Below are 21,309 nucleotides of genomic sequence, written 5' to 3'. Positions count from 1 at the left end.
CTCACCCCTGAATTTGTGTGCGCTTTCCTAATGGAACACATCTTTACGCTCAGTAACCATGTTAATTTATGGCGTATTTTGGTATTCCAAGAAGTGAAAAATGGGGAGTTAATACGACTTCTCTTTGTTTCACTCTGAAGAGGTTTTTACTACCAGGACCTTGACATCTTCCACCTTAGTTTATCTTTAAGTTATCTTTAACTGGAACCATTTTGTCCATTAGCTCTATTCTAATCACCTCTCAGAATGGTTAGATTTACAAGCAACACATGACAGAGAAAACATAAAAAAATCAGCCAGCTTCTCCTGACATTCAACAGCAGCCCACGTCTAAATAGTGAAAAAGTTTATTTGCTTTTTCTGAGGATGTGCTAAGTGATTTTGCAGTTAGAGTGGTACGGCCTTCTAGCACTTAGGCCTGCATTTATTAAATAAATTTGTTCTTTAACTCAAGTGTTAAGTGTGTATTATGAAACCTCAAAGCCAATTTCGGTGATTGCAATGTGCAAATATTTTTAAAATTATGTAATTAAATAGGACTTGGCCTGCAAGGTCCACCAAAGTAATTTATTAATTGAATAGTCTGATTTAATTGTATGTTATTTTCGTTTATTCAGGGAAGTGCCTGCATCTCTTGCAGAGATAGGAGCCTCTTGTATGCCTGTCACTGGAGGTACAGAGGTCCTCTCCAAGAAATCTTTAGCACCCAATTAAATATTAACCAAGAAGAGGGGACTTGTTCCTCCTGTCCCTGAAACTCTATTTTTATGCCTGAGTCTGGCGATTTTAAAGGAAAAAGAAGGGAGAGAAAAAAAAAAAAAAAACTTGCTGGGTAGAATTATTTGTAATTCATTCCGTTTATCACTACATTATTTAAAAGTGACTTACTCTTCTTAATTGTGCCAGTGTACAGGGTTATATAAAGTGTGTGTATAAAAAGAAAAGCCCCTTTAATTCAGTGTTAGCTACATCTAACTATGGCTAAAGCCACGCCGTATCTGTTTCCTTAAAATGTCATTTTAAAGGTATTGTGGTTTTGGAGCAGCAGCTGTGACTGAAAAGTATGTAAACTAAGCTGTTCTTGCTCATATCATTTTTATATTCTTATGTCAGACCAGAAGGCTGCTTTAAATTTATTTTTCATTGTGTATTAGTTCTAGAGCCCGGTTTTTTTTCTTCCTCGGGAACATATGTTCTTTGGGACGTGTTATACTCAGACACTTAAGAAAATAACAATTGTGTGTGGGGGGAAAGGTACCAAAATAGTTTGTTATTTGAGTATTGTATTTGGGGGAAGATTAATCAAAAAAAAAATTAACTCTCACAAAGTAGAATTTTGGGGCCTAGCATCTGTGTTTTAGGAAATGAAAGAATTCAGGCATACTGTACTAAGTCACGTGAAAGGCAGTAACTTTTAGAAGCCCAAATTGCTTTCCCAAAAGGAAAATATTTTTTGTTGCTATTAAATATAGTTTATATTGCTACTTCAGAACTTTTTTTTTTTCCAGTGGGGCCATTTACTTAAATTCTTAGTTAATATTTCTGTATAGAAACGTCTTTGTCTCCGGAGCCCGCCTGTGCGAATTCCCATTTAATATGCGGTTGTGGATAAGTATTTATTCATTCCATGTGGTACTCCACACCTGATCAAGTGACAGCATGGCGTCATGTCAGCCAGCAAAATGTTTGAGTGACTTTTGAGTAATGGTGGCATAGAAGGTAGAGAGGGTTGAAGGAAATAATAATGGGAATTTTTTTCCTTTCCTATATATTTCAGCACGTATAATGCCTCAACCCTCTGGTGGAAATTTGGAACACAGGATAGTAAAATATTCCTTTTCCTAGAGGGCAGTAAAAGTGGAGTAGAAAGTAGGAGCTATTAGAATTTCCATGGTAAATATAATTTGATTACATATGTCGGGTTGGGTTCCCTCTGAGCTGAGGATTTTACTTATAGAGTTGTTTCACAATGGTATATTTCTTTCCAGTTTTTGGAAGCAAATTTAGCCCTAAGAATTTGCCCTGGCCGGGTGTAGTGGCTCATGCCTGAAATCCCAGCACTTTGGGAGGCCGAGGCGGGTGGATCATGAGGTTAGGAGATCGAGACCATCCTGGCCAACATGGTAAAACCCCATTTCTACTAAAATATAAAAAATTAACTGGGCGTGGTGGCAGGCGCCTGTAGTCTCAGCTACTCAGGAGTCTGAGATAGAAGAATCACTTGAACCCGGGAGGCAGAGGTTGCAGTGTGCCGAGATCGCACCACTGCACTCTCACCTGGCGACAGAGCAAGACTCCATCTCAAAAAAAAAAAAAAAAAAAAAAAAAAAAGAATTTGCCCTAAGAAAATTCCTTTGACCTGCCTCGTTCCTACAGGCCCACATCTGGGTGCCCCAAGTGAGGGAATTAATTTGGGGAGGAAGGCAGCTCTCTGGTGGATCCACTGTTGTGCTTGTCCCAACCCCTCTGTCTCTTGCTGGGCCCCACGTGGACCCCAGCTGGTGGCATTCTCTGGGGCATTCGCTGGCCCTGGTGGTCCTTGCATCTAGCCTTGGAAAGGGACCTATCAGAGCATCTGGGGGTGATGGTCACAGTAGTTCACAGGTACAGCACAGCCGTGGTCATCCCAATGGCCACTAGCTCTAGCTCTGGAGCAGGGCTCTGGGAAACCCTCACCATGCCGTGGAGAAGGCAGGGAAGTCCAGGGTGCTGGTCAAGGTTGTGCTCAGGAGGCTTGGGGGCAAGGGCCATTTCCCAGCGAGTACACAAGTGTTTCAGCATTTTAACACCTTGTTCAGGCAACCCGTCTGTAGCAATTAAATACCATCCCTGAGTACCCCTCCTTGTACCAGTGAGGAGCCTGGGTGGGTCTGGAGAAGAGAAGGGGCTTCCCAAATCCTAGCTGAGTTACTGGTGGGTCCAGGAGCAGAGTCGCCCTCTCTTGCTTCCTAATTAAATGATCTCTCCACTTCACTTTGCTGCTTCTTAACGAAAGTGTGGAAGTGTCTCCTTTTCCACTTACTTCAAACCAGAGTTGGTTAAAAGAATTTTCTTGTGAACAAAACTAAAAGGCAAATAGAAGATACCTGAGGCCTGGAAGTGAAGGATTTCATAGGAGAAAGTAAAGCTTCTTCAAGTCCAACTTCAGATGCAATGGGCTGGCACAGTCTGTGGGACACTCACGACTTCTCCTTCTGTTCTCTGGCCTCTTTGCTGTTCACAGGATCCTGCTCTTAAATATCCTCTTAACATGACTGATGTTCCCAGGGGCCATATTCTGTAGCCATTGCTTTTCCCCATGAATTGGGAGTCATAGGCTTGAATTCCTGCTTTCGTCCCCACCACCTGCGTGACCTTGGTCACAGAGTCCCCTCCCAGGGGAGTGGCTTGCCTGGACCTCTCAAAGGCACCTTTTAGCCCTAAAATATTTGCTGTTCTCTCTCATTCAAGATTTTCCCCATCCATGCCTTATTCCTTTCACTTAGTAGTCTGGGTCACACAATTGCAGCAGAAAAAAGTTTGAATTTTGATGAAGAGATTGTCGCAGTTTATCCCAAATCTGTTCTCAGGGGACATCCTTGTCTTTTTTTTATTGGCAAAACTTGGCCAGGGAATTTTTGCTTAAGTGAACCTACCACTTCCAGTTTTGAATCAGGTTTGTGCTTGCTATCATTATTAATAGGAGTATTAATTTCTGTCACTGATAAAGCACCCTGGTGTGGCTGGAAAGTGGTTCTGTGCCGTTTCCCCACCGAAGTGAAGAAGGACATGAAAGGTTGTATGGTGTGGAAAGTGCCTTAGCAATTAAATAAAAGGCTGGTTCATATAAAGGAGCTTGTTTCTATATGGAAAATATGAGCTTTTTCTTTTCTTTTTCTTTCTTTCTTTCTTTTTTTTTTTTTTTTTTTTTTTTTTTTTACATGGACCAGGTGTGGATTAGTTCACTGAACCTTTTACCCAGCCTTATTCCCGCTTGTAATTCTTCTGAGGCATAGTTCAGCCAAGTCAAAGAAACATGTTATTAAAGGTGAGCTGAAAGGCATTTAAAAAATAAACAAACTGTTTAAGATCCTAAATCAGTAACAGAATCTATATGCACAGACTTGAAAAGTACAAGAAAATGTGTTTCAATGCCTTTGGGTTTCAGGCTGGATTCTCCTCCTGCCTTCTTTGAACATCTCCCCCAAGTCTTTTTTGGTAGTTGGTGGGACAGGCAGCCCCAAGGCTAACCTTGGCTTGTAGCTTTTTTGTAACTAATGACTTGCCTCCACTGAGGTAGGTGAGACCCCAATCTTACATCTGCGATTCTCCAACTAATATTGAGGGGAAAAAATAAGTACTTTGATTTTATTTTAGCACTATATTCTTAGGAAGTTTAAAATCTGATACACATTCTTTTATTTTTCCAGCCCGTAGCATGGCAGACAGCCAGACTTTTTTTTTTTTTTTTTAAGATGGAGTCTTGCTCTGTCGCCGGGCTGGAGTACAGTGGCATTATCTCAGCTCACTGCAATCTTCACCTCCTGGGTTCAAGCGATTCTCCTGCCTCAGCCTCCCGAGTAGCTGGGATTACAGTCCCGTGCCACCACACCCAGCTAATTTTTGTATTTTTAGTAGAGGTAGGGTTTCACCATGATGGCCAGGATGGTCTCAATCTCCTGACCTTGAGTTCCACCTGCCTCAGCCTCCCAAAGTGCTGGGATTACAGGCATGTGCCACCATGTCCAGCTAGCCGGCTATTTTTAACAACTTGTAGAGATGGCAGAAATGAGTGTAGAAAGTTTTAGATTTATTTAAGTTCTGTCATCCCTGATTATAATAACAGCAGCCATCATTTCTTTGAGCATTCACTTTGTACCAGACACTATTAAGTACTTCTTCTTGTCAGTGCATTTATTCTCCAAAAGCAAATAATGCACTGTAAGCAAGCCCATTTTATGGATGAGAACACTGAGGGACAGAGAGCTTAAGTAACTTGCCTAAGCTCACAAGGTCAGTAAGCACCAGAGCTAAGTTTTGAACTTGGGTACTTGAATCCATGCTTGTAAATTCTGAACTATTCTAGTCTAAAGTATACTGTATAGTACTATATTCTGTAATACTTAGTTTTAGGTGAGGCAGCCCAAGGATGCATTAAGAAATACAGACACTCGTTCTGTACAACCTCAGCCTTGCCTTTTTAAAAATTATTTCCTAACTTTCAAAACTTGCTTGTTTTTGTTTTTACTTGATAGCCTGTTTTCAGCCAATGAATAGGTAGATATCAATCATTTGCAGCTTGTTTTACTGCTTTTTAAAGAATTATTTTAAAGTTTCATTGTGATTGTGCAATTGTACAAAGACATTCCCTTATTTTATTTTATTTTATTTTATTTTATTATTTTTGAGACAAGGTTTCACTCTGTCACCTGGGCTGGAGTGCAGTGGCACAATCTCAGCCCCTGCAACCTCTGCCTCCCTGGTTCAAACAATTCTTCCACCTCAGCCTCCTGAGTACCTGGGACTACAGGCAAGCACCACCATGCCCAGCTAAATTTTTTTGTATTTTTTGGTAGAGATGAGGTTTCACCATGTTGGCCAGGCTGGCCTCGAACTCCTGACCTCAAGTGTGATCAACTGCCTTGGCCTCCCAAAGTGCTGGGTTTACAGGCCTGAGCCACCATGCCTGGCCAATTCCCCCATTTTTAAACAGTGTCTCACTTTATTGCCCAGGCTAGTGTGCGGTAGCACCATACTAGCTCACTGCAGCCTTGAATTCCTGGGCTCAAGCGATTCTCCTGCCTCCCCCTCCTGAATCGCTGGCATTACAGGTGTGAGCCACTGAGCCTAGCTTATTCTCTCATTTTTAAAGTAATTTCAAATAGCAGAAGCAGGGAAGGAGAGGCATTTTAGGGGTTGATCCTTCTGGTCCACCTTTTATGAATTAAGCAACTCCTTCCAAGGGGAGCTTGAAGCCTGAATTCTTCATCGTGAACACAGAACTCTTTTCAGAAACTTAGCTTAAAATAATTATCTATACCTCCACCCTACTGCCTTACATGATAGAAGAGGAGGTGAGTTCAGCAACAGCTTCCTCTAGCTCAATTTTGATTTACCTTTGTTTCGCTGAAGTCCATATGCTGAGCTTGTTGAACTCATCTGCCTTGTTCAGTCGTTCTTGCTTTAGGAGTGTTAACTTTCTTTTTCGGAAAGCAACAGCATATGCGTACAGCCTTGCCAGGCTTCCATCAAGTGTCCCTTCACCTTTAGCAAGCCCTTGGTGGACTCAGGGGAGCTTTATGGTCATTATTAACATAACAGCCTATAAGTTGGGCTTCTTTCTAGCTAAGGAGCCAAGGGGTGGGGGGGGCCCGCCTGGTTTTAAATTACATAGGCTTTTCTAAATGTGTTTCTAATGGGAGCTAGAGAGGTGGTGAGCTTTGGGGAAGCCTATCCTTGGGTCAAAGTTGAATGTAGAAGGGAGCTGGGATCTGCAGATATCAGGGAATTTAGGAAGAGAGAGGCATGGGAAAGGAAATAGGATGAAAAGGTGCCAGGAAAAGTTGCCTCATCATTTGGCACTTTGGTGGTGGCCAAAAGGTAAGTTTCTACTTTGAGATCACTCTCAGGCCCTGTGGGCGCAGAGCTGCCAAGTTTCTCAGTTGAAGGACTAACCAAGTTGGGATATGGGTAATTCTGGGAGACTGGGTAATTTGAGGGGAAGGATTGTTGGAGGTCTTTCCAGCTATACTGACAATGTACATGGGTACATTCTTGAGTGTGAGTGTGTCCATAATAAAATCTAGCTGTAGAACCATTCACAGGCTTCTCTGTGTGCACCAGCGTGCTAGCCATTTTACGTACCACAGTGGGAACAGAGTAGCTGGAATAAGATACAGGAATGTTTTTGTTCAACTCAGACACTGGTTAGCATTATTCACTCATTCTGTATTTACTGAACACCTACCCTGCGTAGCCGCTGCTCTGTACTGGGATACAGCAAGCAAGAGGCCTGCACGGTGGCTCATGCCTGTAATCCCAGCGCTTTGGGAGGCGAAGGCAGGATGATCACTTGAGCCCAGGAATTCAACACCATCCTGGGCAACGTAGTGAAACCTTGTCCCTACAAAAAATTTAAAAATTAGCTAGACATGGTGGCACATGCCTCTAGACCCAGCTACTCAGGAGGCTGAGGTAGGAGAATCGCTTGAGTCTAGTAGTTAGTTCCAGGCTGCAGTGAGTCATGATCGTGCCACTGCCCTGCGCTCAAGCTTGGGCAACAGAGTAAGACCATGTCTCAAAAAAAAAAAAAGTGGGGGGGGAGTGCAAATCAGATAAAATCCCTGCCTTCATGGAGTATATGTTCTGATACTTCTGTCATAAACTGAAATTAATATGACTTATCTGTTGCCTAAACTTTTGCCCAGAACAACCAAACAGAGTCAGTTCAGCTGCACTAGGAACCGCCAAGAGCCAGATGTGGCCATGGGAAGAATATCTTTGAGAGCCTGTCATCTGGCTCCAGCTGTGTTAACCTAGGCCTGGTAGGCAGCCATGAGTTGTGTTTGCCAACTGGTGGCCAGACACTAGTGCAGGCTTAAACAATTAGCAGAATTCCTCATCCGGTGGCTGGATTCGCTGTGTGTGTCCTACAGGCGATTGCTGCTGTCCAAACCAGGGGACTCTGTGGGCAGAAACGCCCGGAAGAGAACCAAAAGTTAGCCCCTTGAAAAACCAGTCAAAGTCTCATCGGGGAACACGGAGAGGGACGCAGGAATGGGGGAAGACCAGCAACAGTGAGAAAACAGAAGTAAAGCAGATGTGGCCCTCCACCTGGCAGACCTTAATTCTAACTGAGAACTCTTGCCTGATACAGAGCGTCTGCCTCTAGCATGCCCCTGCACAAAAGCAAACAGTAGAGTTTGCCTGTGAAGAAATTTTTTTTTAAGATATTATTTTTTACATTGTTGCCCCTTGGTGAGAAGCATTTATGATGCTTTATTGGTTTCACCCAGACAGAGATTTCCATAAAAAGTATTCATTCCCACCTTTTGGAAGCAATTAGATCCCCACAAACAGGCTATAACTTTCAAATGTCTGTTATATCTGACTTCAAAAATAAGTATATAAGTAAATAAAATGCTTCAGCCTGCCTGCATGTGGAAGATTTTTTTTATAAACTGTAGAGTTGCTGGTTTAATGTACCAGACAAGTCCTGCTAGCACACGGGAAAATAATAGATTCTGATCGTCCATTGTCCAGCATGTTTCTAATACCACAGTAGTTGCTCAGTAAATGTTTGTAAACTGAGCTGAATGAGGAAAAATTCCAGTGAACATGCTGACTTGCAAGAATGGTAATTAAAAATTAGCACAGTTATTTCAAATCATAAGTGGGGGAAACAACCCACCATTTAGTGCCCCCCAAAAGTAAAAGTTCTAATTGGAATAAGCCTAGGATATTTTTTTTTTTTTTATGTCCACATCTAAAGTCTGATGATAACAGAAAGCACAAGATGGCAGAGATTAAGGTTTTCAGGGAGACTTCTCTTGGGGCTGAACAGACACGTCCATATGAGAACATCTTTATCATGGTGAGGTTCTTGGTGGTTTTTCAAAGAAGTCCCACTCTGAACAGATAACAACGACAACAAAATCACTGAAGCGGGGAAAATTCAAAAGATGCTAGTTTATGTGTCAAAATCAACTTTTGCATTCTAACTGCATTGTGTAAATTTGCTGTGCAGGAAACATAAGTGAAGCCATTTGGTTTTGTGGCATTGGTGTGGGTTGGCTCAGGGGGTGGGGATAAGGTTGAGGCATTGATATAGTAAGAGGAGAGCCAGATGGTTGTATTACACATCTTTTGTGTTCTTGTTTGCTTCTTAAAGCAGTTGCAGAATTTTGCCCTTGGCGATATTTTCTTCGTGCCTGTGTGTTCTGCTATGAATTTACTTTTGTCAGAGTACTTTGAAAGAAAAGCCTTGCTCAGAAAAAAAAAAAAAAAATTATGTTATAAACTTGTGAAGTCAACAGTGTGTTCATAAAAATATTTTTTAAATGTTAAGAATGTTAGTAAATAGTTGAGAGAATCAGCTTTTCTTTTTTCTTAGTGCAGTGATTTCGACCATGTTTCATGTCAATTCAGGGAAAGAATTTTTGCAAAATTATGAATGTGCAGTTGGTGATGGATGGATGGATGGATGGATGGATGGAGATGGATAGATGAGTAGACAGATACATGGAACAGATACATTGTTATTCCAGTAGGGATGAGGCCTATCTGATTAGAGATTTAACTTTTTCCATTACTTACAGCAAGCCCTCAGGTTGTGGTTAACCTCTTGTGTTTTATCAGCAAGCCTAACTTGGTGGTAAGTTGAGTGAGAGTGGGTTACAGTAGGTTGGTGAGTTTTGGTTGACATTTGTTAGAATTGCTGTTACACCACCATTGAAATTTATATTTATTCCCTACTAAAAGGAAATTCTATTTTGCAGTCACCAGTGGCAAGGGATATTTAAGATGTTCTAACGCATGTAAGGGCTGATATTTTATCACCAAATGCTTTTAATAAAGAGTTGCTTTGGAGCCATCCCCCCCTCACCCCCACACACACACTGGCAGAATGCTTCAGAATAATTTAATGTCCTTTTTACAGTTCCAGTTTATTTTTTTTTTTCCTTTGCTCAAATGAGAGAAGAGCAAATATATAGGATCCTTGGGCGACGGTTTATTCTCCTGTTGTGCACAGATTTCCAGTTTTAGTTGGAACCTGCAGTCCCTGATGAGAAAACAGGAAACTTACAGTCCTAACCTTATTGAAATCTCTGCCGGGTTTAGTCACAAGTCTGAGACGACTCCTTCCAATAATGAAGCCATTGTACGCATCATATCTGATCAGTTCTTGAAATGTTTTAGTAAGTCTATCTTACAACATTATAAGAAGATAATCAGCAGCCTTAGAAGGTCCCCATCTGGACTGTAGAGTTCTTTTACTGAAAGATGTTTTGCCTTTTTGAGATAGCTCTTGCGTTTCATCATCTGTTCCGCCGAGATGAAGTGCATAGGAAAAGTCAGTGACTCTGAATCCATCTGTTGTTGTTATTTTCCACTGATAATTGGCTTGAACAATGAAATGTCTGTGTCTGCAGCCTTTGAAACTGTACACCCTGTTTATTTTCTGGAGGTCTCGCTGCAACTACGCCCCCCCATCTTTCCCCCTGCATTTTCTCTCAAGCTTACAGCGAGTGGCGCTTGTGTGAGGATGACATCTTTGACTCTGTGCATCAGTATGTGTCACTCAGCATCTAAAGCTTGCATACGGATTTTTGTCACAATCCCTGTGTCTGTGCCGTTTGCTCCCGAATCCGGCGCTCTTTCAGCAAGGAGCTTAGCCGGGCCACAATGCACGGATCCCTTACCTGGATTGTCGTCTTTATTTCACCGTCCTCATTAAAATATTAATTTAGGGTACAGTATCTAATACTTATGGAATTAGATGCTACCTATAATTGTATAATATATTCAGTTGCGTCCAGGTTTGCATGATACAGAGCATTAATATTGGATTCTACTAACATCACTTCCATTAGCTTACTCAACCAGTATGAGATATAGATGAGCTGGGAAGCATAACTACCCTCAAAACTGCCAAAACAGTCATTAGAAGCTCCATGGGGATGGACAGAGGCTTTCTCACAGTGATATAATGATTAAATTTTGTTCTATGGTTTATTTGCAGCAAGGTTAGATCACTATCGTCTATGGACGTGGGTTATCTAACATCTTATTTGGAAGGTCATTTCAAGGCAAAAAAGAGTGGACAAAATCAGCACCTTCAGTTTCTGTGGTCACCCCTCTTAGAGAACTTGTGTTTTATTCTCTGGGTCTTTGGGTGTCTTTTTATTTTGTTGGTCTTTTCTCCATGCTATGCCATAGTATATGTTTGAAATGAGTTTTGTGTTTGTTGGTGTGTTTGTAAATATATTTTAAAACTTTTCAGTGATGATCTGCACCTTTTACAGTAGAACGATTTGGCCAGAAAACAGTTTTGTGTTAATAAACTAAAATTGCTTTTCAAATAGAAAGCTGCCCTATTTCCCTTGGCTAGGATAATCACAGCATTCTTGAAGGCTGTGAAGGATCTGTGACCTATCCTTTTTAGTCCAAATACAGTAATAATATAGACGCATCCTATAGCATAACCCTGCTGGATTTGGCCCCAGAGTACTGTATGGCATTAGTAAGTAGTAGACGAACATAATCTTATTTATGTTTCAATCGAAATCATTTAATACTGCAAAAGTTATTAAAAAATAATTAAGTTACTAAGACCAACATGTAGCTGGAACGTAGAATGAGAGGTCAGTGTGAGTTGATTCCATAAGCTGAGAAAAGGCAGTGGTGGATTCCTAACACTGGCATGTTTCTCCTCTTGCTTAAATTCCTGGATTGTAAGGACAAATTATGTTGAGGTATGGCATATTTTCTGCCGAAATGGAGAAAATTGTTGACTGTAATTATGTTATTTAATTGAAATTATAAGTGGTTGAGGCCACTCAGTTAAAAGCATCCTTTCTAATATAGGGGTAATGTTTTTAAATGAGTGGTCATGGATTGGTGACATTTGAAAGGCAGGCATTTGGGATATATTTTTGGAAAACTCGAATTATTTTCCTTAAATGATTAGTGAACTAGAGAGTATAGTTAAGTAGCATTTTTTGGCTTATTCTCTTTAATTAGATATGCATGAATGTATTATGTGTGAGTATATATGCACATATATATGTATATGTGTATATTTTTATGTGTACACTTTATATACATATATCAAACAGATTATCAAACAGATCTTTGTAGGTACAGAGTCACAGGTATCCATTTACAACGTGACAAAGCAGAGAAACAAGACGCATATCTCTGACAATTGTGACTAAACAAACTGATTGTTTAAAACTCTCATTGAATGTTAGAGATTGAAATGCAACCCAGAGCAGAACTCCAGGGATGGGTATACTACAAGTTCTTTTTGGAGTAGCTGGAGATACAACAATAGCACTCCCCCCGCCACCCCCCACGAGTGAGTTCTTAATTACTAATGAATACAATTCATTTTAATTGTTATTATAGCAACATAACATTTAACTGTCTCCTGTTTAGTGGTGTCCCCTGGAATAGGCAGTGTCTCCTGTCAGAGCGAGGACAGGTAGAAGGCACAGCGGGCGTCTGATTGAGCCAGTTATTCATTTGCTGAGTGTTTGTGTTTATGCAAAGGGGCCTCTTCCTGCATATTTAATCTAGAGTAAGGCAGTGGCTTTTGTTGTGTTTAGCCCACATACCTTCAGTCCTTCCTCACACTGCCGCCAGCCTGGGAGCCCTGAGAGCCAGCAGGCTTCCAAGCGCCTGTAGTTTCTCCCTTACAAACTCTCAACTTTCTTCCGTTGTGTGAAAATTGCCTCTCCCGCCCCAAAGCTTTGCCTCCTCACCATGAACGGGTAAGTGTGTGTGAAGCCAAGGCTGACACTTTTGTTTCATTTTACTAATGTTGAGAGGGTACTTTGCTGCCCTTCTGGGCGCCTCCTGAAAGCAGTCCTGGTTCCTGGGCCGTTGTCAGCTTCTGGCTGCATTGAAATAGACAAGTACAGGTGCCTCTTAGGAAATGTGGCTGAATTTTGGACTCGCAGAGAAAGGCTCGTGAGGACTAGAGGGAATTAAAAAGAAAAGAGAGAGAGAGAGCAGCTTTATTATTCTTTGTCCTAACAAATCCTGTTTTGTAACTATCCTGCAGATAATGCTGCCATTGTTTGCTAAAAAGCCTTCAAACACTGTAAGACTGAACTGTAAGAAAACAGAAACTCTGCCGCTGTATTGTCTATACCCGGGCCAGGGTCCTCCCCGAAGGTCTGTGCCGGAATAGGAAAGGTTTTCTTCTGTGGAAATCGAATCGTCTCTTCATTGATATTAATAGCACACTAGAGATGTTGGCCATGATGCTCAGAGAGGCGGTCGGGAGGGAAGGAAATCTGATCTTGCTGGGGGGAAAATGACAGCCTCTTGGCCCCACGGTGGAGGAGACATCATCCAGGCTCCGTGTGCATAATGGCATCCTGGCTTAACTGTTTGCTCTAGGAATTTTAATCTTGAGCTGTTTGTTTTACTATCTGGGGTCTTGCTATTTTTTGTTCCTGTACTGTCTTTAGAAAGCACCATATTCAGGGGCTAATCCAGTCTTTTTTTAAAGTGAATTTTTAAAAAAAGACTCAGAGAAATTCATGTACTGTACACTTAGATAATTCTGGGGTATGATGGGGGTATTCTGCTTTCTTGATGAGGGTAGAGTGTTATTTCAAAAATAAGTTGCCACAATTAACAAGGGTGAACCATCCAAGGAAGATATGTCCTGTGTGAAGATATTTCAGGGTGTGGGAATTATGTCCAGGCTCTAAAAGAAGGAGTTTTCCTGACCAGTTAACTGTTGCCTCTGTTTGAGTAACTCTTTTCAACAGAAGAGTGTGCTGTTCCCCCGCAGGTTGGAAACTGTGAGAATTTAAATAAAATTTCATCAACCTTATTAAAATATGTAGGGACTTGTGTCTTCTTGGGTGCAAATCAGTCTAGAGACTTAGAAGCATTTATTAACAGTGAGGCTGCTGAAGGTTTTTAATAACAAAATTACAAATACTCTATCTAATTGTAAGTATATGACTTTTATACTTGGTTTTTAAGGGGAAAAATACTTTTTTTTGAGGCAAAGTAACTCCGTCAGAGCACCTTCTGTGATTAGCGCTATTGTATTCTTAAATTTTGATTGATAGAGATAATAGTTTTCACTTAAAAATACAGACAGGTACTTTAACTTTCCATGACAATAGCTATTTGCATTTCTTTTATCTTTTTGTTTAACATTTGTGGGGGTTGGGATGGATTTGATTATTAACTCTTATTGCACACTAAAGGTGAATCTAAAACAAAGGCTTTGTTAGAGCTTCAAAGGGAAAACAGCAAATATTGTTTTTAGGCTTCAACATTTAAAGGCTGTTAAAGGATACCTATAAAATATTTTCACATGACCACGGCCAGGGTTTTCCTTTTCTGTAAGGTAGGAGAGAGTCATTTTTCCAAATGAGATGGGCCGATGTGGAGTTAGTGGGGGGGCTGCCAGTCTGAAGTAATTTCATGGGCAAGCATCGACTGGGGTTTACTGCACCACGTGGCTTCATGTGTAACATTTTAGGTTTTTGCTCTACTAGAATGGACTCCAAAGTTAGGTACTATGATCTGATGAGGGCCCCAGAGGATGAGGAGAAAGGAAGTAAAATGTTACTTGCAGGGATAGGAGGGAGATTTGGAGAATGATGGATTCAAAGTCACACATTTCTTTGATAGAGACAAGTAAAAGAAGTGTAGTGTTTGTGAAGCTGCAAGCCTGGGTAGCGTCCAACTTTGCCTCCGGTCTCAGAGACCCCGACTGCACAGCAGCTTCTTCCTTCCTTTTCTTTCCTGTTTCCTTCCTTTATTCTTTTCCTTTCTTTTTCCCCTGTTTTTCTCTATTTTTTCCTTTCTCCCCTTTTTATTTTCTTCCTTCTTTTCTTTCTTCATTCCCCACCTTCCCCACTTTTTTTCTTTTTTCTTTTTTTTTTTTTTTTTTTTTTTTTGCAAATCTGACTCAGTATTTGAAGTCTTAAGGGCATAGAACAAACTTTGAGATTGATTTTGGAGTAGATTTTCTTAAATACGGAAGATAAAGTGACCCTTGTCTTATATTTTTCAATAGTCAAATATATGTCGATGTCCTTGTACTTTCTAAGAAGTCATTGAAAAACAAGATATTAAAGCCCACAGGAGATAAGATTCCCTATTTAAAGAGGCAGCGAATTCTTGGAAATTGGCTTATTTGGACCAGTTTTTGCCAATGAGTACAAGCCGTTTGATTGGAGGATTTGAGGGTGTGGGAAGTTTGAACCATGTTCCTTCCTCAGTTTCCTAATAAGAAAGTGTCCTCTAGCCATAGACCTACTGAACTGCCCGCCTAATCACCACCCAGGGGTTCACTTTGCTCATCTTTGCATCTTTAATAAGACTGGCACACAAAAGGTTCTCAGCCAGTATTGGGTAGGCTGAAGGTTGAGATGAACTATGTTGGGCATACTTCAGAGTTGCTTTTGCACAGTTATATAAAATTCAGTATAATGGAGAAATCTTAATGCAGATAATTTATTTTAGCTGTCAAGAAAGGGAAGGAGAAAATACTATAAACGGGAAAAAAAGAGCCGATATTGTTCATTTTCAGTTTTGTGAAATGAGATTGCACCTCCACATTTACCTGCAACTCAGTTCCAAGCAGGACATACTAGTGGACACTGTGTATTATATGTCACACAGATTAAATTAAGGGCAAAATATACCCATAGAAAGTATGATATTGAAACACTATAATAATGTGAGGGTTCTTTAGAATAACAGCCCTAATTCGGGAGGAGGGGTGGTTGGGGAGGCAGAGAAAGAGGAATGTACATTTAGTGTCTGACCCTAGAGTTCGCAGTAGAAATTTGTGTCCTGGACATGGTTTTTGTGGTCACTGTGTAGCTTCAGGTAGATGACACTGTTGCAATCAATAGTGAAGAGGCCACGGAACAATTCTAGTCTTCACAGAATCTTAACTGTTGCAGAGAATGACATAAAGGAAAATAAGTAATTTCTGTTTACCGTATCCTTGGCTCACTTTTAAAACCTAAAACCAGTAGGAAACTTAAAAAAGAAAGAGAAAAAGAAAAAAAAAAACGCAATTCGTATGGAGACAGCATTTTTTAAAAGAAGACAAGTGGGCTGGAGGGGAATGTATTTCTTTTTTTTTTTTTTTTTTTTTTTTTTTAACCTAAAAGCTTTGCATTTAAACATAATCATTTAATTTTAGTTTTGGTGCTTGTGCTGCCGGTAAGCATACAGGTAAATAGTTGATCTATTTGATAAGTAAAAGTGATTTAAAGAAAATAGCAAATATAGTATTGGAAAGGGAAGTTTTATGCTTTGGAAAAAATGAAATGCATATTTTTCTGCTAGTTGTTGGTTTCCAATTCTTCTAAGCTAGTAATGAGGCAGACTCGGGCCCCAGTACTACCCCCTAATTTTCTTGTCTATTATATTGACACATTTCATTTAATTTAGCATGATGGCAAACAGCTGTTGAACTATTAATCTTTTCTCAGCAAAACTAGAAAAATGTCTTTTAGATTACTTTGTTAATGTATACCTTTTCTAAAAATGAAAATCAACAGAAATAAATTAATGAGTGGCCAATCGTGCATGTGCACCAAAATTTATGGAACTTCAAAATAGAGAAAGATAGAGATTATATCCTACTGCCAATTTTTTATGTGTAAGTGAAAATTAAATGTAGTCAGTTTTGTATTGTTTTAGTATTTATAAATTGGAGGGTCAGTTGTATAATTTTGTTGTAATTCTTCCCCCAGTATCCCTAGGGGAAAAAAATGATACTTGTAAAATCTGAGGCTGAAGCAGCTTCTATTTTTGTTCTGTGTTCACTTACACACTATACTGTGTGGATAGGTGAGTAGAAAAACAGGTCTGGTGTTTACCTGAAAATGTTCTGCAAGTTCAAATGCAGCACTGGAGATAACTTTATTCCAAGTAGGCATTTTCAGCAGTTTTTTTAAAAAATTAAATTTTAATGAGGTCCAGTTGTTTGCCAGGCCTGTATGATAGCAAATCTCATCTGCATTGCAAAGTCTAATACTATAGGTCTGACTGCCAAACGTGCAAAAATAGACACAGCTCAATAGATAAACATATAAATTAGTTTACAGTGCATGTACTGGAGAACATCTCAAGTAAAAAGGAGAGAGAAAAAGGCATTCTTGCTTTGAATTGAGTAGGATCTGCCAAAGTTCACTTGCTTTACATTTAAGATTCGATGAGTGGTAGATGTAGAAATTTCTGTGTGTGCTTTGTATGTACGGAGCTCTGATTTGTGTAGAGTAGGTCTCTGCAGATCTTAGCTCTACTTTGAGGACTTGACCATCTTTGCTCTGTTTTTCTTTCTTATCATCGCTTGCCCTGAAATAGACTTCTCACCACTGGAGAAACCAATCTTGGGGACATACATCAGCAGTAAAGCACACGATTTTCATTTTCAATTTGAATTGTTTTGTGTGAAAACAAAAAGGTTTTGGTCAGGCTGCAAAATAGTAATTTTAAGTCCCAGAGCTAGGGTTTTTCCCCACCCAAATGGTGAACATTTATGGTGAAAACCTCCAATTTCCTCTTACAGTAAACATGAAAATTACGATTTCACTCAGAGCCTGCATCTTTTTCCAATCTTAATGGCAAGAATCTGCGTACACTTGCTTGTGGAAATGTCATAAATTGGCCTTGGATCAATTCCTCAAAGATAGTACACACCAAAGTGCCACTTTCAAATTTTTAGCCCTCGTGAAATAAGATTTTACTCTTCTCAATGATGTTTGCCTTTCCACATTCAGGGCTGACAGCAGAGGGATAAGCAGGGATATCTTCCTATAAAATTAAACCACTTCATTACATATTATTCTGAAGAGTGAACAAAAAGATATGAACATTTTAGTAAAATGATGATATGATTTCGCCACCTTAAAAATTATATGAGCATTTGGTCAATGGATATGGAATGAATCCTGTACCCTCTTAGTAACTTGATCTAAATTAATAAACAAATGTTTTTCTTTTCACTTGTGCCATATGTTGATCCCAGTTACATGGGCAGAAAGAGGCAGCTTGTAATGTTTCTTAAAGGATTAAACACTGTTTTGCATACGGGAGTATGCAGATGCAGGAGTAGATGTGGGGTAAAATGTGTTCCATGGTTTCTTTGTGTTTTAGGAAGCTTGATTTCAATTGTTTGTTTCATGTGACATGAACCTTTTTTATTTAACTTAGTAGCTCCCGTAGATACATGCTAGGAGAAAAACATTCTGTGAACAGCTTTCACTAGCAATTAACTCCCTGCCCCTCCCCAAACTGAAAATGGTGCTGCTTTCATTCATTTTGAAAGGTCCAAAGTGGCAGAAAGCATGTTGTCTACAAGACCTAACTCTCTTCCAAAAGGGAAAAAAATAAGTCTCTGCTTTAATAAAATAAGGGATGTTGTGGATGTTAACCAAACAGAGACACGTTCAAGTGGCAGTCTGGTTTCCAAAAACAAAGGCCTACGAGTCACATATTATTCTACGTGAAAATAAATTGATAGACAACAAGATGAGAAAAAGTTGATACACAACGTTTGAAATGTTTCACCTTGACTTTTTCCCCCCAAGTCGATTTTGTTGTCTTGAAGAGCTCAAAGGCATATGGTCCAGATAAGCAGACATTCTTGGGACTTGTTTTTATTAACCCTGAAAGTCATTTGCCATTAAATAGACTTGAGTTCTTTTGTTGTTTCGCTTGTGTCTGTCCTTGGCAGAGGTGGTTGCTACTTCTCTTGACATTCAGATTTTGATGTTCTCTTTTGTTTTCAGGGTAAGACGTGACCTTTTGAGGTGACTATAACTGAAGATTGCTTTACAGAAGCCAAAAAAGGTAAATGCAAATGTGATTAGTGAAGTTATATCCAGGGCTGTGTCTTTTGCCTTCCAGGCATTTTAATTCAGTTGTTTTTTGGTCTGTATTTGTCAAATAAACATATATTTATTTGCGTGTGAGTACATATGTGGTGTATTTTTGGAAGTCCTAAGAAAAACGGTTGCCCTTAAGAAATGGTCTACAGATTCACATTTCCCCCCCAAATATTATCAAACTCTTCTCTTTTTGTTGAAGCTGAACTTATTTTTATTTTTCAAATTATGTTTTGCTTGTTGACTTGGTAGGTTTAAAGTTAGAAAGGAATATTCACATCACAAAAGTGGTGATTCATAAAATTAACTTGCTGCAAACAAGAGTAACGCATGTCAGTATTGTGTGTTGAAGTGGTGTCATCCAATTGATGTTCATCTGGCGGCTTTATAATCACCTTCTTTCAGAAATTAACAGTCAGGCACCATAGCAACACGCCACATTGGTGTAACTGCCGAGCAGTGTGAGGCACATCCCTGTAACGTCAGCACTAGGCTGCCTTGTTCTCTTGACCTGGCTTGAAAATCAAATGAGTACTTGATTTTTAAAATTAGAAGTTTTCAGAGAGACTAATGTAGCTTAATGAATTAAAGCCAAATGTAATGTTTTCAAATTCACTTTTGGGAGGGGGAATGAAAAAGTACTCCAGTTAAAATGGTTGTGGATGCTACATATTTACTGGATTTCAGAAGTACCTCTCTGATAAACGTGGTGATCATCTTACACAAGATAATTCTTCCGGTCATTTTAACATCTGATATTTCTCAAGCAGTAGCATCTTCGTTTCATTTAGAATTTTGGCCTTTAACAGTTCCATTTGATTTAGTAGATTTGTGTCTGTTTAAAAACAGGGTACCTGCCCGCATGGTTGAGCAAAGCCTTTGCTGAGATTTTACTGAAGTTTATGTATTTGCCAGATACAGACTTCTTGTTGAGTTGAACAGAGTTTTTTTGTGGAACTTTCATAATGTGAAGAATCTTTGATCAGATTTTGATAAATCTCACCTGGAGCTTGGGGGAGTTCTAGAATGCATATATATAAAGGGTATGGATTTGTTTTTGTAGTTGCATTCTGGCACATTTAATTTGGGCCAGAAAAATCAGACTTCCATCATTTCACCTTCTATATTGTTTAAATGAAACCTTTGCAGGATCTACCTAATTGTATTTCAAAGAGGACAAACGTATGTTTCAGATGTTTCGGCATGGAAGGAATTGATTCCCAACCAGTAATTGGGATTATCAGGTCACAACAAAACACTTCCCTTTGCTGGGGCTCAATTTTCTTTTTCTTTTCTTTTTTTTTTTTTTGTTTTTTTTGAGACGGAGTCTCGCTCTGTTGCCCAGGCTGGAGTGCAGTGGCAGGATCTTGGCTCACTGTAACCTCTGCCTCTCAGTTTCAAGTGATTCTCCTGCCCTACCCTCTCAAGTAGCTGGAATTACAGGCGCTCGCCATCACAACCAGCTAATTTTTGTGTTTTTAGTAGAGACGGGGTTTCACCATGTTGGTCAGGCTGGTCTCAAACTCCTGACCTCGTGATCCGCCCACCTTAGCCTCCCAAAGTGTTGGAATTACAGGCATGAGCCACCACACCTGGTCTGAACTTTCTAATCTTTAAAAGGAAGGCATTAATCTATATCAGGGGTCTGCAAACTTTTTCTGTCAAGGGCCACATAGTAAATATTTTCTATTTGTAGGGGTATTCAGCCTCTGTTGCAGTTACTCAGCAAGGCGGTAATTTGCTGTCTCCTGGTCTCTGTAATCTCACAGAGTGATCTCAATCCAAGATGCTCCTCATGCAAAGAGGTGCCACGTGTTTAACTCATCTCCTACTGTCAGCAGAGGTTTCTGGCAAAGCTGAAAATTATGATTAAACAGGCCAGGCATGGTGGCTCATGCCTGTAATCCCTGCACTTTGGAAGGCTGAGGTGGGTGGATCACCTAAGGTCAGGAGTTCAAGACCAGCGTGGCAAAACATGGTGAAACCCCATCTCTACTAAAAATACAAAAATTAGCTGGACGTGGTGGTGGGCTCCTGTAATCCCAGCTACTCAGGAGGCTGAGGCAGGAGAATCGCTTGAACCCAGGAGGTGGAGCTTGCAGTGAACCAAGATTGCACCACTGCACTCCAGCCTGGGAGACAGAAAGAGACTCTGTCTCCCAAAAAAAAAAAAAAAAAAAAGATTAAACAAAGCTGAAAAAGTGGTAGAAAAGATGAAAATTTAGCCTGAGAGTTGGCTTATCCATACAGCTCCAAATACAACCTTCACTGATGGGTTTTCATTTGTTGTTTGTATTGATTTTGTATTTTTTGTAATCACCTGTAAGCATGAATTATTTTTCTTCTGACTCAATGTCTTTATAATATCCATTCTTTCACCTATTACCTGAAAATGGAAATACAGTCCCCACCCCCCCTAAATTCTGTAATATTATTGAAAGTTCAAAATACCATAGGTCAAGGGAAAATTTGGAAAGAAATGTTTCTAGAAATTTGTGATTGGCATTGCCTGAGAAAGATAGTCCATATTACCAAAAAAAAAAGTTTTCTTCATAATCACTATCAAGTGCATGATCTATTATATTATTTAATATCGTGCAAATAAGGCCCTTCCTTGTAAAATTTCTTGATCATAAAAGTATTTTATGTGCTCAGTCTCTATAGTTGTTCTCTACTTTCAGCTTTTTTTGTTGTCTTTGTCTTTGTTCTGTATACATTGTCTTTG

General features: G+C 39.8%; 1 protein-coding gene across 9 annotated transcripts in view; it reads left to right on the top strand.

Annotated features, from left to right (window-relative positions):
* LOC105479577 (forkhead box P1) overlaps positions 1 to 21,309 on the top strand; it is a 630,259-nt gene that overhangs the window by 263,811 nt on the left and 345,139 nt on the right. For 7 of the 9 annotated variants that reach the window (XM_071089096.1, XM_011737586.3, XM_011737587.3 and 4 more), the window contains one exon: positions 18,489 to 18,549. The exons of 1 other annotated variant lie outside the window; for it this stretch is intronic. The gene's annotated coding sequence lies outside the window, so the exon portion shown is untranslated. Of the gene's footprint in view, positions 1 to 12,273; positions 12,474 to 18,488; positions 18,550 to 21,309 lie in introns of those variants that run through there. One more of the 9 variants, XM_011737584.3, reaches the window with a different exon arrangement.

The sequence above is a fragment of the Macaca nemestrina genome, chromosome 2 (assembly GCF_043159975.1).
Source record: "Macaca nemestrina isolate mMacNem1 chromosome 2, mMacNem.hap1, whole genome shotgun sequence".
NCBI lineage: Eukaryota > Metazoa > Chordata > Mammalia > Primates > Cercopithecidae > Macaca > Macaca nemestrina.
Note: the sequence above shows the minus strand (reverse complement) of the source record. Positions and strands in the feature narration are given on the sequence as shown.